Here is a 16,321-nt window from a genome sequence, read left to right as displayed (position 1 = left end):
CAAAAAGAAGGAGGAGGAAATAAAAAGGAGAAGAAGAAGGAAGAGAAAAAAACCAAGAAAATAAAAAGGAGAAGAGAAAAGAAAACAACTGTCTGGTTAACAATTTGGTTGTATATATATGCATTTCAATCTGAGCAGTGTGCAATGTACTTGGTTTGCTTGATTTGTCACCTCTGTTAAAGGTGCGATTTCATTTCCCTGCTTAGCCTAACATGATATTTCTAATAAGAAGCATGACTAGGCAATCACTGGGAAACTAAATCTCTTTGGAAGAGAAGGATAATTCTTTAGAAAGGAAAGCACAGTAGGCCCCATGAGATAAGTAATTTCTGATTCAGAATAGTCAACAGTTTACATATAACTTTTACAATACCCTGTGATTGTTTATGCCTTTTATGTGAGAATTAGATAGCAACCTTTATGAATTCCTTTAAAACAGATATAGTCAATTTTAGAATAACCCTGTGGCATGCACACTGTGTGACAGGTATAAATATAGCAAAGATGTTAGTTAAACTTGTGACCACAGTTACAAATTAGTCAGGAAATAAACATAAACTGCAACATATCTGACCTCCCAGCAACAGCTTTTTAAAAAAACATTAAGGATCCAAAATGCAAATAAGGAAATGAAAATTACTTCACATATTGCCCTTAATTTGAATGTGTAGACACTTTTGCAAACACAATGAGGCACCTCTGGGCATTCTTAGGGATCTAATTGTGTTTAGAATCATGACATCTGTCAATTAAGAAGCAAGTTCTGTAAGCAAGCTGCTGGGATTATGGTGTTGCCAGTGTATGACTCCGTACACAGCCATGTCACGACCTGACAGACACATAAGTTACAGCGTCCCGCTCATCCCCTACGTTTACTTCACTCTTCAGCCTCACAAAGTCCCAGTTTCTAAACTGGAATAGTCTTCAATTGAAGACACTAGCAGCAGTTTAGGATGAAAAAATGAGCCCCAGACACCGCCAAGTGGCATTTTATTCTTTTAGATTGCAGCACTGCATCTCAGAACACAGCTTCTTGGGATCATCAATAACACCATCCCAATGGAAAACCCCTGCCCTTGGTGCGGTGCTGAGATCTGCAGACTGCTGTGCCTCCTTCCCCGCCTCCTGCCCTCACCTCAGGGCTCAGGGTGTTTATCACACTTCTGTCCCTCACTCCTCCTGCAGAGCAGCATTTAGTCCTTCATCCCACAGCCTCTCCCTGTGGCTGCGGGGCTCAGCTGTGTCCTGTGGTGGTCGTTTGGAGCTCTCTGGAAGCGGCTGTGCCCAGCAAGGGGCACCTCTGTCCTCTCTTCACAGGGGCCACCCTGCAGTCCCTGCTGCCAAAACCCTGACACCAGCACCAAATACAGTCAGTATTGCCAATAATTTTCACTGGGGACTGGTCCATGACTGAGAATTAAGAAGTGTGAGCTGGTGTGTTGGAGGGAAAATGATCAGCTCCCACCGCAACCAGTTCTAAGGCATATGACAGGAGGCATGTGCACACTAATAAGGAAGATACAAAAAACCTACACTGACATTACTCACTATTTATTTCCATGGCTGGCCTTCCTCCTCACCAAGCAGGTATATTCACAGAGCCCTCTCAGGGACAAGGCAATGCAATTATCCACTGCTTCAGCAAAGTGAGAGATGACTTGATCCAGTAGGTTCAGGACAAAATCACCACATTTTAGTTGCAGTCATATCTCCTGGTGTTTGAGGTCAGTCTTCAATCTGAAGTATTTGTTCTCTAATCACTAACCTTAAAATTTGGAAAAAAGAAAAAGAAATCAACAAATTTGATTTTTGTTTTCGGAAACAGAACTTTTTAAATTTTCACTTTGCACCTATGACACAGGTTGACAACTGTAGAGTTGTGCTGCTATAGTAACACCACCATCATCTGCTTCTAAGTGGTGTGCCTCCATGAAAGACAGCACACTGGGCAAATTTCTACCTGCTCATCTGCATCTACCATTAACATGGGGGTGCAAATATCTGCTTCTACCATCACCACATACAGCTTTCCCTGCAGATATATTGGATATTGGAAATGCAGCAATACCTCATTTTGGTGTCTCTCTGTATTTTCATGCCAGTCACTTAGGAACTCATCATGTGGGAAGAAAAATGAAATACCCTCCTTTAAGAAAGGCCACAGTGTCTTAGAGACGGCAGACCTCTGTTTTTCCACTCATCAGATGTGTTTCCATCATACCACAATGAGCTTTTAGCCTAGGTACACACTCAGGGAAAAGTTTTGTGTCCCCACTGCCCTGATACTTTCCTTGTTATGATAATAAAAATAACTCCAAACCCAGAGCATCAGCTATGCAGAAACTCTTCACCAGAAATCCAATTGCAGCCATCCTCATGCCCACCACAGAGGACATTAGAAAGCTCTTAGAGGCAGGAACCTTGGAGACAAAATGGATAAATACCATTAGGCATCAGGTGAAGAGTTTCCTCTATTGCATGTTCCTGAAGCAGCTTTTTGTCAGTCACTTCCACTCTCAGCAGGTAGGCAAGCAGAGCAGCATAAGAGCAGAACAGCATTCTGGCACTACTGCAGCTTGTACCACTGTTAGCTCCAAACTTGAGCTGAAATTTCATACTAGAAACAGTTATTAAGGCCTCTTACAAATGTAAATCATAGGCAAAACAGCCATTTCAGCAGGGTGTTTATGTGCATTTGAACAGCTGTTCTAAAGTAACAGCTCTTTCATCCAGATATTTCTCGTGTCTTGAAGCTGGGATGAAGATTTGGGAACAAAATATTCTTGCATGGAAGACCAGCACTACTTGGTAATTAAGCACACTGTGATTCACAGCACCAGAGGAATGCCAGCAAGGCAGGATTGTCCTCTGATTAGGATTAAAAAAAAAAAGGTTTCAGAAAACAAATCAGGTTTCTCTATGGCATTCTTGTGAGGCTCTTTAAGGCTCTATTCTCTGCCCACAAAACAGGAAGAACAGTGCTCCCTTGTGAGACAGAGGAATTGATCTCATTTATAGTGTCCAGACTCTGCTCTATATTATTACATGCTACTAATGAAGCTGAGTTTATTGTGGTGGCAGGTGTAATCAGTCGTCATGGCATCCCAAGGATGTTGTGGAAAACATAAGAAAAAGCAAAACCTGTAACAGAATGGATATCTATGCTGGTTTTGGCTGAGACAGAGTTAATTTTCTTCATAGTAGCTAGTATGGGACTGTGTTTTGCATTTGTGTTGGAAACAGTGTTGATATCACAGGGATGTTTTGAGCAGGGCTTGCACAGAGCCAAGAACTTTTCTGCCTCACACCACCAGTGAGTTGGCTGGGAATGTACAAGAAGTTGAAAAGGGACACAACTGGGACAGCTGACCCCAGCTGGTCACAGGGATATTCCAGACCATGTGGCATCATGCCCAGCATATAAAGGAAGTAGAAGAAGAAGGAAGGGGGTACACATATTATACACAATGAGGGACACATATTATACATGATGGAGCCCTGCTTTCCCAGAGATGGCTGAACACCTGCCTGCCCATGGGAAGTGATGGATGAAGGAACAAATGAATTCTATGCTTTGATTTACTTGCACACATTGCTTTTACTTTATTTATTAAACTATCTTTATCTCAACCACAAATTTTTTCACTTTTGCTCTTCAGATTCTCTCCCTCGTCCCACTGGAGGGGGAATGAGTGAGAGGCTGTGTGGTGCCTAGTTGCCAGCAGTGGTTAAACCACAACAAGATCTCTGAGGAAAACGTGCTTTGCACAAATGTTTGAATACTCCATGGACCATTTGTGATAAATGGGCTGTGGATTCTGGAAAAAAGAGTTGGGTAAAAGCAACTGGCCAAATACAAGAAGGTCAGTGTCAAATAGCACAACAGAAAGTGCCATGGCAAATATTTTCATGGCACATAGAACTAACTTTCCTCTCCTACATCAAGTCTAGACCCAAAAGGAAAGAATATGGTGTAAAAATAGGGTGTAAAAAAAGCTATTTAGCTTTACAAAGATGGAAATGAAACAATGACTCTGAAAAAGAGTATCTGAAACATACTAGCAAAACAGGGTAAAAAAAGTGCTTGTAGCCAGAGCCCCCTGTGCTGCAAACTTTGAAGGGTTGCTTCAGTGAACAAGAAGAGCATACAAGAAGCAGCCAAAAGGCTTAATAAACTGGAGCACCTTGAGCAATAATCTAGGGAATTAGGAATTGTTTTATGTGGGTATTTTTTTCTGGAGTTCACCACCTTGTCTGCATGAAGAAATAAATGAAAAGTTATCCTAGTGGTTATGGGCTGGTGAGGTGTGAAATGCACTATGTGCAGCTGCCTGCTCAGCTACAGCTTTCACTGACACACAATACCACCTAGGCAGCTGCTGCCTTCAGTTGTGCTCCTAGTGCAGCATACAACCCTTTTTTTTTTTTTTTTTTATAAGGTACTAAAATGCCACTGACCTAACACTGTAGTTGGAAAAAACCCTCAGTTGTCTTGTTGGATTATATTTCTCTTCAGATACAAGAATGTGTAGGTGTGGAGCTTTGGGTCTTTTCTAACCTCAATGGTCCTACAATTCTATGAAATTATGCAAACATCTCTGCAAAAATAACATAGCAAAATTTTCAGTTAAGGATAAACAAAAACATTTGAAATGAGACCCTGAGTCTTTAGATAATGGAAATCTATGAAAACACAGCTTAACATACATCTTTGCTTTTCAGTAAACCACGTTGCTCTGTCCTGACTGGATCAGAAGTGGTTAAAACTGTACCATTAAAGGAATATCCAGTTCACTGTGTGGAGTGTGCAGAATTCATGGGTGTTTGAAATATGGCTGGCATTTCAATAGGACTAGGGAACAGCAAAGACTTCTAAGGACTGTTACAAACTCATGTGGCCAGATGCCAAATTCAGGGTGGTCCTGGACAGAGGAAGGATATGAACTTTTCCACAGCTCATGCTGTAATGAATTGTCATTTACTTAATGTGGTACTATTTTCTGTGGCCTAAGATCTTTATTCCTTGTATTTCCCTTATAAATAATTCCAACTGACACCTTCAAAGGCTAGATTAAGAAGAGGAAATGCACAGCAACATTGTTAAGGTAGCTACTCTGGACAATGGGTTAGCAAAGCCTGATTAAAGCAAAGGTTTCAGTGCGGGGCTTGTGATCACACCAGGATAAGTTTCATCTTCTCAGTTTGGGATCTGGCTCTCAGAAAGAGCAGTCCCAGACTGTGGTCATGCTCCGTCTGTGTTTGCAAAACAAAATGGAGGGGAAGTTGACCTTGCCTGCAGAGAGGACCAAAGGGCAGACTCCCAAAGTCCCCTGGCATACCTAAAATCAGCATGCCTGTTGTTTACAGCTTTCTTTTCAAATTTAGAAACAGAGCCTTTTCTCATCTCACTTGTTCCTGGCTGCAGAAAGGGCTCCAGCTATTTATATATATTGCAGAAGTGCCAAAAGACACACAACACGGCTGGCAGCTTCCAGGGGGCTTGGCTCCACCAAGATTGCAATTATCATGCAGAGTTTTTTGGAAGCTACTTTATTCCAGCAAATCTTTTGTTCTGGGAGAACTTTGATCTGGGAATTTCTATGTAAATGTACTTCCTAGCCTGATATCCTTGAGATTTTATAATTACAAAAAAGGGGACAGAGCAGTTTCATATTCTTGATAGCCTTTTAGCAGCTCATTTATTTATTATCCATGAATGAGCTTGTTCAGATGCAATGCAAATTTTTTAACTTTCCACATAAAATATGAGATTCACTGCAATTTGGTAAATGGTATAGTTTCTATGATTTCTTTACATACCTCACACCTTTAAATCTATTGAAGAAAAAATGTATCCAGAGACCATCAGCCAATTGTCCATTCTGCCAAGTACTGTGTGGTTTGTGGTTTCAATTCATATAGTTTGGTTCACTTCTCCAACAAACACAAAAACTTTGACTTTCTTAAAAAATTAGTATTATGAAGGATGTTTGTAGTGAGATTCAAAATTTAACTTCTGCTTAGGACTCTTGACTCAGAGCCCTAAACTAAGTTAGCTTTCATTTTTCTCTCTCCCTTTCAAGCTGGGAAAAGAAAACAGAAAAAAACATAATAGATCAAACCATAACTGGTTCACATAACTCTTATCTATTATTTTTTTTTTACTTAAAGAGTCTGTAAATCAAAGAGAAGCTAAAAAGACTGAGAACAACTTAATTTGGCTTTCCATTCTTTCCCATTATACGGTTTAGGTTTTCTATGAACTCTCCCATAATTAAGACTCAGTCATGGTGAAACACTTTTATCCCTTGCTGTTTCTAGGTAACCTCAAGTAAAAGCCATGCAGAGTGAGAACAAAATACTGCCAATATATCAGTCATGCACTGTACAGTAAAAATAAGGGGTTTTTTTGTGCATGCTTGTCTTTGAATGTAAGAATATTTGTCAGTTCAGTGGAGCTGGGAAGGGTTACTTCGATTACTTATTTGTTGCACTTTAATGCTATCCTCTTTTTCAGTTTTCCCAGCATATTGCAGCTCTCATATGCCCTTCTCAGTCAGATTCCCTTCTAGTATCACCACTGGCTTACACATCAAGCAGAATTCTTCCCACAGATTCTCACAAACCACCTCACTGCTGTGTGGCCAACCTCCTAGCTTGCCATTGCTCCCTGAGAACCCATTTCTGCTTCTTCTGGGCGCTGTAGCCTAATGTGAAGGTGAACCTCAAACAAGAAGTGACAAGTCATGCTTGGGCCTAGCAGCTGTTTCAGCCACTCACCATGGGTCATATGCAAACCTTAACTCAGGACTGGATGGGTATTTTAAGAACCACAGATGCACAGCTGGAAAGTTGCCCGCTTAACCCATGGTTAAGATCATGGAGCAGATCTTCCCGGAAACTATATTAAAGTGTGGAAAGCGTGGAAAATAAGGAGCGGATTGGTGACAGCCATCATTGCTTCACTAAGGGCAAACTGTTCCTGAAAAAACTCATGGCCTTCCATGATGGGTGAGGGCACTGGTGGATGAGGGAGGAGTAACTGATGTCATCTACCTGGCCTTGTGCAAACCAAGCAGATGACACTGTCCCACACAACATCCTCGTCTCTGAAGTGGAGAGGCCCAGACCACAGGACAGTGGAGAAGGATTTGGCTGGATGGTCACACTCAAGTGCAGTCACTGGCTCAGTGTCCCGGTGGAGACCAGCAATGAGTGCCATTCCTCAGGGGCTGGGGCTGGGACAGGGGCAGTTTAACACTTTTGTTGGCTACATGGGCAGTGGGACTGAGCTCACCCTCGGTGAGTTTGCCCACAACACCAAGCTGTGAGGTGCAGTCAACACACTGGAGGGAAGGAATGCCATCCAGAGGGACCTGGACAGGCCTGAGGGCTGGCCCTGCACAGACCTCATGAAGTTCAACAAGGCCAAACACAAGATCCTGTACCTGGACCAGGGCAATCCCAAGCACAAACACAGGCTGGGTGGAGAACAGACTGAGAGGAGCCCTGAGGAGAAGGACTTGACAGGTTTTGGTGGACAAGAAGCTCAACATGATGCAACCCTGAGGGCACACAGCCCAAAAAGCCAGACACATCTTGGGCTGCATCAAAAGGAGTATGGCCAGCAGGTCAGGGGAGATGATTTTGCTCTACTCTGGGTCAAAATGGAAATGCCTTTTTGTCTTCTCTGCTCTGGTGAGACCCTACTTGGAGTTCTGCATCCAATTCTGAGGTCCCCAGCATAAGAAAGATGGGGACCTGCTGGAGCAGGTCTGGACAAGGACTAGGAAGATGGTCAGAGAGGGATGGAGCGCCTCTCCTATGGCAACAGGCTGAGAGAGTTATGTTGTTCATCATGGAAAAGAGGCTCCAGGCAGAGGTTACAACAGCCTTTCAGTATCTAAAAAAGGGGAAAGGAGCTTGTTACAAAAGCCTGTGGATTAGATACAAGGAAGACATTCTTCATTATGAGAGCAGTGAGACACTGCTTGCCCAGAGAAGTTGTGGATGTCCTATCCTTGGTGGCATTCAAGGTCAGGCTGGATGGCACCCTGAGCAACTGGGTTTAGTGGAAGATGTTCCTGCCCATGGCAGGGCACTTGGAGCTGGATGATCTAAAGTGTGCTTCAACCCAAACCATTCTAGGATCCCGTGCTGATACCAGCTGCAAGGGATGGCATACATCAACATGTACAGCTTAGCAACTTAGCTTTGAAAAGAATGCGGTGTTTCTTAGCACAAACTCAAGCACACTGCCACAGGCTGTCCAAGCAATGATGAAGCAGCATCTCACACAGACAGCAAATACTAGTGGGCTCTCTCCAAGCAGCAAAAGCATACAGGATGTTAGAGGGAAATGTTAGCATATATGGAATAGACAGATTCAGTCTGGAACTGGAAAGCTCAGAGTGGATTGTGGAGGCAGGAAAAAGCTACTGGCAAGGGAAGAAACAATGAAACAGAGAGAAAATCCAACTGGGGGCTAGAAATCATAGGGAGGGAAATCCATGCACAAACCCTCCGCTGAGCTTCTGGGCATGAAAGATTGGGCAGAGCCTTGAGAAACCCTCAGCACACTGGCTGCTCTGACTGAAAATATGAGTCATCAGCCCCTAAGATGACTCATGGCCATTCTCCTCCACCCTAGGTGGCAAATGAAAATATAGATGAAGAGGAAGGTCAGGGTGAGGACAGTACTACAAGCCAGGGAATTTCTCAGCCTCTCACTATGTGAACACTCGTGTCATGAATCCTTTCACATTCAGCAGTTGGTGGCTGAGGAGGAGACAGCAGTGACCATCTGGGGAAGGAGAGCAGTGCCATCCTCCGTCATGTTGCCTGCCAGGGAGGGAGATGTTTTGGGAACAGAAGAAAGCACCTGAGAAACAGAAAAAGGGCAACTGGTATGTGTAGCTATTTAGCAAATGAACTAGACATAAGAAGGGGAAAATCACAAAAGGTTTTGAGTACCTTGGTTAATTGAGTTACAGCTGTGAGGATAGCACTGCTGAATAGCTTGCCAGGCTGAAATCCTGGCCTCAGAGTCACTGGAAATCTGGCAACAGACCTGAGCAAATCTGGTTTTCAACACAGCTTTAATGCCATGTGACACTGAGAAACAACCAAGGCTCAAGGTCCGGGCAAAGGCTGAGCTGCATTACTAGCTAAATGGGTGCAGCCAGGCAAGATCTCCTGAAGCACCTCTGCTCCAATGGTGCCCAGCGCTGGGAAAAGGGGCTCCACGCCAGGCTGTGCCTGGGTCCTGCAGCTGAGGCAAATCAATGTGCTGACAGGGATATACAGGCTCTGGAAGATGCACTTATAGACATCACCTTGGCAATTGCCACACAGCCAGCCCATAGGGAGCTGTCTGCAGTCACTCTGCTGCTAGACTCTCTGCCACAGTGGCATCTGTATTTCATTAAATTCCCATCAATTTCCTTCAGCCTGGACTGATGGTAAGGAGGAGATAAAGTTCTTGTGAGCCATTAATGCTTGCTGGACTGGTGCATACCCACATCAGATCATACTGCTCTTGCTTCTCACCTCCCTTGTTTTTCCCTTACATCTGTTAAGACTGCAAGTTACTGGAGCTGTGACTCCATGTCTTGGGCACTGTTTGTCCAACAAAGACTCCATTTCCTTTAACCCCTGGATCTCCTGGATAATATTAAAAATTCACACGTTGTCTTGTCACAGCACAGAATTGGCTTTCTTTATAATGAGCTTTTCCTTAAGTCTTTGGGGCACTGGTTGGATCATATTCTGTTCCCACAACAAAGTGAGTTGGGTCATTCAGTAGCAGGTAAGAAAATTATTAACACAAATCTGAGCAGCAACATTCTTTTCCCAGACCACTGAAATTCAGCATTAGCTCTGCGCAGTGAAGCATTGACTTTACTTAAGTACTTCATCTTCTTTAACTACCTTCAGTATGGAATCCCCCTCCCTTTCCATTCCTTTCAAGCAGCTTTTGGCCTCCAGCTAAAACAAGGCCCTTTCACTCCCTGTTTTTATCAAAGCATTGCCCTGATCACAGAGCCAAAGGATGTCAAGATAAATGTACTTTTGCAGATACCCTTAATGCTGGTGTAAATGAGTGAATGCTCAGAAGAGAGCATGCTTTATGGGCAACAGAAAAAATTAATAGGAACTTGAGAGTTTTGGCATTGTCTTTGTGCCTGTCATTCCTGCCTCAGGACAGTCCAGGGTTTGTGATTCCATAGTCAACAATGGTTTTTGACTGACTGTTCCCAGCCATGAGCTTTGCTACAGAGACTGAGCACTGCATGGAGTCAACCTTGTCCTTCAGAGATGCCTCCCTCTTCTCATTCCTATACAGAGTCAGTTTTCACTGCCTGTCAGGTCACACAGCTGAAAGTAGTGGTCAAAAGTACTGGAATCATCTGCCAAGTACTGGAATGGTCTTCCCAGGGAGGTGGTGGAGTCACCATCCCTGTATGTGTTTAAAAAAAGATTGCATGTGGCACTAAGTGCCATGGTTTAGTTGAGGTGTTACAGCATGGGTTGGACTCAATGATCTTAAAGGTCTCTTCCAACCTAGTGATTCTGTGAAAAGCCATCATTGGCAACTCATTGCATGCATGGAAACTCAGCCAGGAGACAAGACAAAAGGAGCAGAGGTCTCACTTCAGTCTGGGATATTGTGGCAAGGCTAGAAACATTTTCCTGTTTCCAAGAACCAGCCCATAAGAGAGACGATACTAATATGTGAATGCTGTCCTGAATGTTTTTAATATAGTCCTGAATCTCACAGAAAATTCAGGAAAATCTGAGATATTTCAAAGGCTCTGCTCTATTTTCTCTGCTGTTGATGTTGTGAGAAACAACTGCTCACGTTAAAATTTAAAAAGGTTCATTAAACCTTAACAAAAATACAGCAAAGGACTACATAAGGAAAAATTCGCAGTGCTGGGAACTGCTTGCATGCGGCCAGCTCATCTTCACAATGGACACTCAGTCTTTTATACCCCTGGGGTTGCATCAGCCAGCCCTGGCCCCTCCCAAAGTCTGTCAGTCATCTCTTCTTTGCCATTTATCAGTGGAGACTGCTTTCTTGTAACTTGATTGGAGATCAGATGTTGTCTCACCCCCCAAGCAACAAACTTTTCCATTCCCAGCTGCCCCAGGTAAGGGACACACGTGCATGCCTTCTCTGTACCTGTCCTAGACAACCCAGGCTGTCTGATGGCAACAATACAGAGAGGGGGAAAAGGGAACTATGGGGAGAACAGAGGACATCTAAACTACAATAACATAACTATACATCACTAAAACTTTTCTTAATATTCACACAATTGTTATCCTTAATTGCAAGAGCCAATCATCTCATTATCCATCTATAACAATGCTTGGCTTTCAATTTTTCTGAGGTCATGTTCCTTGGTTTATACCAGTATGACTTTCTCTATAGCAACTAAGCTGTTCTGCATTAAAAAATTAGATTCCAAAGGCAAATGGCCCATTTAGACCAGTACCTGCCAATTTGCATCATAAATTGGGTCTCTCAGAGCAATATTCTGTCTCAGAAAACTACTCTGTTGCCACACTTCATAAAAAGACATAATGGCAAATTTTCCCCATGTCACAGTACCCCCACTTGTGCAATGTTCCCTAACAGACAAAAGGGTAAAATAAGATTAAAAAAAAAGGTCCTTATGCCTTGTGGCAACAGTCCTGAAGCTTGATGGCCTATTTTAGAATGTGCAATTTTAAGAACTCTGCTTGTTTAGCCTAGCCAAGCAAAGGCTGGCACAAAATATAATTATCCCAGGCGTATTTATAGGGAGGACACACTGGGGAGGAAGAAGAGCTAATGAAGAAAAAATTGCACAAGAACAAATGGGAATAAGTGAGCCACAATAAAATTAGGCTGGAATTAGTAAACAATTCTACCTGTACTGTTCTGGAAGAACCTGCCAGGAAGAGAACAGGGGGAAAAACACCCATATCTATTTTTAGAAAATAACAACATTAGTTTAGGAAAGTTTTATCACTGTGTGGCCTGATGGCTATGAAAGCAGAGGATTATTTCAGGAATCTTCTAGCTCCATATACTTCTCTTTCTTGACCGTTTACATTTCTTCTGAAAACAGGTTTCCCCCAAGGGTTTTAGGATACACTAAGTCTTTTACATCAAACTTTCATCTATTCATATTTGTGGTACAGACTCTGCAGACTTGAATAAAAAAAGAAAAAAAAAAAAAAAAAGTTATTTGCTCGACCAAATCAATCCAATGTCTGTCCAAAAGATGCTTTCTGATTAACACAGGAATTAAATCATATGGCTGGCAGTCCCCAAGAGGAAATCTGAAGTGATCATTGAGTACCCGTTTATAATAACTCTGTTAACCTCTGTCAGTAGCAGAAAAAGAGCTCGGTGCCAGCACATCTTACAGTTTTAATTAGTTTTCCTCCAGACTTGGCAATCCCCATCCTGCGAGCCCTCTAGCGGTGCCGTCCGTGCTTGTGGGCCTGGCAGAGCCGGGCCACCATCGTGGTGGGTGCTGCCACCGCCACCCCACTCCTCCACCTGCTCAGTACCACACGAGTAGAAGCCACAACAATTTCCATCCCCACGGCGCGTCTGTGGCGTGCATTTCCTGCTTTGATGGAAAACCCAAAGGAAAGTATCCCCAAATTTCCTGTTTCCCTCCCAAATACTTCACCTGGCTTAACAAACAGTATTATATTGTCTTACAAATCACATCAAGCTGACACGTGGCAAGTTTGGCTACATGAGAATCGGGCCCTGATGGTCCACATGAGCACTGGCATATTTCTATGCATAACGTAAGTGAGCAGATACCCAGCTGCAGGGTAGAGGAGTAAAACACAGCTGGAGCCAGCCCTGCAGTGCTGCTGGCACCCGGGGATGCTGCAGAGCCTACCAGAGCCACCACCGCTGTGTCCCCGGCTCGCTGCCAGCAGCCTCCCTTTGTTGCAAAGCCAGCAGCCTTGCTCGGTGCCCTCCCAGTGGCACCAGGCTCTGAAAATGCTCTGCAGCTCTTTTCCTGCTCACGTTCAGGAATTCCATTATAACTGCTGGCATAGATATATTTTTTTTAAATGCTGTCCCTGCACAGAGACCTTCATTGTCACTGCTGCCTGGCCACAGGGGGAAAATCCAAAGAGGCACTTTGCTGTGTTTCTATTTCTGTCTCCTGGACTGCAGAACATCTCATAGTTTAGCCAGTTCCTTGCTGAAGTCTGAATTTCACAGCACTAAATATAGGAATAGTGCACTCTGCAGGGCCTAAATTTAGCTTTGCTCTGTTAGAAGGGGAGGTACCTCATTACTGGAGGCAGAAAAGCTAAACCACTGCAGGCAGGGAAACTTGGGCGATGCAGTAACAGCCACTGCGCTGTTGTGCCAGTGCAGGAAGGAATTGAATTAGAAAGTTCAGTTCTAGGTTTGATTTTATGTTTTATGTTTTTTAATTTTTAATAAATTGGAAAACCTCAGTGAGGTTTTCCAATAGTTCACTTCTTCCAGAAGAAATTACATACCTCCATACTATTACCATAAAAAAATTTAGGAGTATTCCTTATTTAAATTAAGGAGAGAATTTAAAATACTGCAAGTCAAATTTCAAGGTTTCAGGCATCTGACCTTGTTACAGCTGGCATGTAAATCCTTGCATAACGATCCTCAGAGGCAGTAAATCATGACTACCTGCCATAAACCTGGGCAGGCTTTTCAGGAATGTTAATCACTGCTAAAAAAGGAGGGCCACTCCTCTCACAGCTGCAGCCTTTCACCTTTAAGTCACCAATTCTAGCATAATTGGCAGGGGGCACTCGACCTGGACTCTGTTCCTAAGATGTGCTATTCACTGCAGATTAGTCACCATGCCTCTATTTCCCTGCCTATCATCTGCGGGTGGCAGAATTTCTCCTGTGCTGCAGAGCATTTTCAGAGTACAGTGACAAGTTAAAACTCTTACCCTGGCTTCTCTTTCAAAATTACAAAGCCCTGGGAAGATTTGAAAGACAGGATTTCAACCAAAATGCTATGCAGGAAAATGCCTGACTGCTTGAAAAGATGTTTCCTAGCAGGTGTCATCACTCATGAGTCAGCAAAGGCAGGTGAGTGCCAGAGGCAGCAGACCGAGGCTGTGGGTGAACCATGGGAGATGCAGTGCAAGGAGGTGACCCCACAATGGAAGCAGCTGATATAAATTAAAAGGTTTTTAGGAATTAAGATGGCATTCCAGAAGCATAAGGGGTAGGTTTTTTCAAAACTTTACAGAGTCCCATTTTTCCATTACTATTCTCACTTCCCTACAGTGTTCACCAATATGAAACAGGGCAATGAGTCAGATCATCTTCCATGTGAAGAATTATTATTTAATAGGAAAACAAATCAAACCACCACTAATTTAGTTATTTCATCTTCATACAGATGATGATGATACACAAACTACACAGTGGAGGAAATGACCGGTTCTAAAAAGAAAATATTGTTGGGATCCACCAAATTTTCTTGTCAGACTCAAACATAAGGAGGAAAAACACCTTTTTATGAGTCCACACTAGATTCAGCTCTGGCTAATCCATGACAAGTGACAGCTGCACAACCATTTTACTGCAGACTGCTGACAAAAGTACATTATTCACTGGATACCTAATGTCCATACTGGGAAGGTAAATACACCCCCAACACTTATTCTCTAGGACAGACTGGAGTTTTTTTCACATACTTCTACAGCCCAACTCCTTTATAGCCCAAAACATTTTAGTCCTTCTTAACTTTCAAGCTGTGCCTGTGAATTGTCTGGGAGCATATTATTTGGCTGTGGCCAAAACAGATCAGTGACAATAGCTGAACACTTGTGGGAAGATGACTGGGGCTGAAAAATAACAGTACAGAAGTTACAAAGGAAAATAAAGTAGGATGGAACGTGGCCAGTACACCTGACCTCCCACACACAACACAGTCTAAGGGGAGCTAAACACAGGGTGGAGCAGTGTTGCAGTGTGCTTTTTGTTTTATTAGTAGGTTTAGTGTTTGATTTGTAATTTGGTAGTTTTCTTCATGATGTTTCTTTTTTTGTCCCTGCCTTTTCCCAGTTTTTTCGTCACTTAGTTTCTAGTTTCTATTTCTCCAAACTCTAGAAGTTTACTGAAACTGTTCTCCTCCCTTGGAATTTTATTGGTTCACACATTGTGGTTCCCGCCTTGTTTTTTATTCCCAATTCTCCTGATTTGTTAAAAATTGTGTCCTCCCCTGGGATTTGCCCCAAATATAAGTGCCCTTCCCCCACTGATCTGGGTCCCAAGGACGAGGGGAAGTTTTACCATCAAATAAAGTTACCCTGGGACCCGTGTGCTGACGCTCCCCCCCACCATGATCAGCTAGCCGGGGGAAGAGGAGCGGCAGAGCAGCGTGGAAACACCATGGCCACACGCTGTCAAAACCCTTGCAGAAGAGGGAACTCAGTGGTACTTTCTAGCCAGTAAGCTGCACAACAGCTGAAAACCAAGGGAAACAGAGAAAGATGTCCTCCTGTTGAATCAGCTGCTGTAGTGAAATCACTCTCCTTGGACTGACCCATGTGCCCATGCAACACTTTTCTTGGATGCCATACTGAGATATCTGCCCCAAGGTATGACCACCCCTCAGTAACTCAGATGTATAACTAAAGTCACTCAAGCTCAACATAAATGTAAGGAAATAGTATAGAAGTGAGTCAAGAATGGGAAGAAGTTGGGGAAGACTCCATCATAACTTCTGGATCAGCTGACAGGCTGAATCTGTCTCCTCCCCCCACAGGGACCCCTATTGGGTAAGAACTGTACTTGACGCACACTGAAGGATTATCTTGAGCTAAATTTGTTAGGGATTAGATCTTGTTAGTATGTTGTTTTGAATTATATTGCTTATTATTCTATTGCTTTGAATACATTTTTGAAGTGAGATACCACCAGCAGACCTTAAACCTGCTGTAATTATATTAATAAAGAGTGTTATTCCATCACCTGTTAATGGGAATCCTTCAAGCAAGCTGGCAGTGAGTAAAGGTGTGGAGACCCAGGAGAAGGTTTCTCAGGCATGTGATCCTAAACAAGTCAGTCAAACTGCCCTTCAGTGTAGGGAACTGCTCAGTGAAGGGCCCCCACAACAAGACACTGACAGACTGGTTGGGCACAAGGGTCCCAGTTTTCCTGTGGAGCTAACAGACTTATCAAACACTAAGGGGTGGAGCAAATCTCTGCTTTTCATGTGACAGTATTAAAAAAAAAAATCGTACTCAGCATATGGAAACAACCTCTGGCACTGTTGATTAGCACAGAA

The sequence above is a fragment of the Pyrgilauda ruficollis genome, unplaced genomic scaffold (genome assembly GCF_017590135.1).
Source record: "Pyrgilauda ruficollis isolate IOZ18807 unplaced genomic scaffold, ASM1759013v1 scaffold17, whole genome shotgun sequence".
Classification (NCBI taxonomy): Eukaryota; Metazoa; Chordata; class Aves; order Passeriformes; family Passeridae; genus Pyrgilauda; species Pyrgilauda ruficollis.
Note: the sequence above shows the minus strand (reverse complement) of the source record.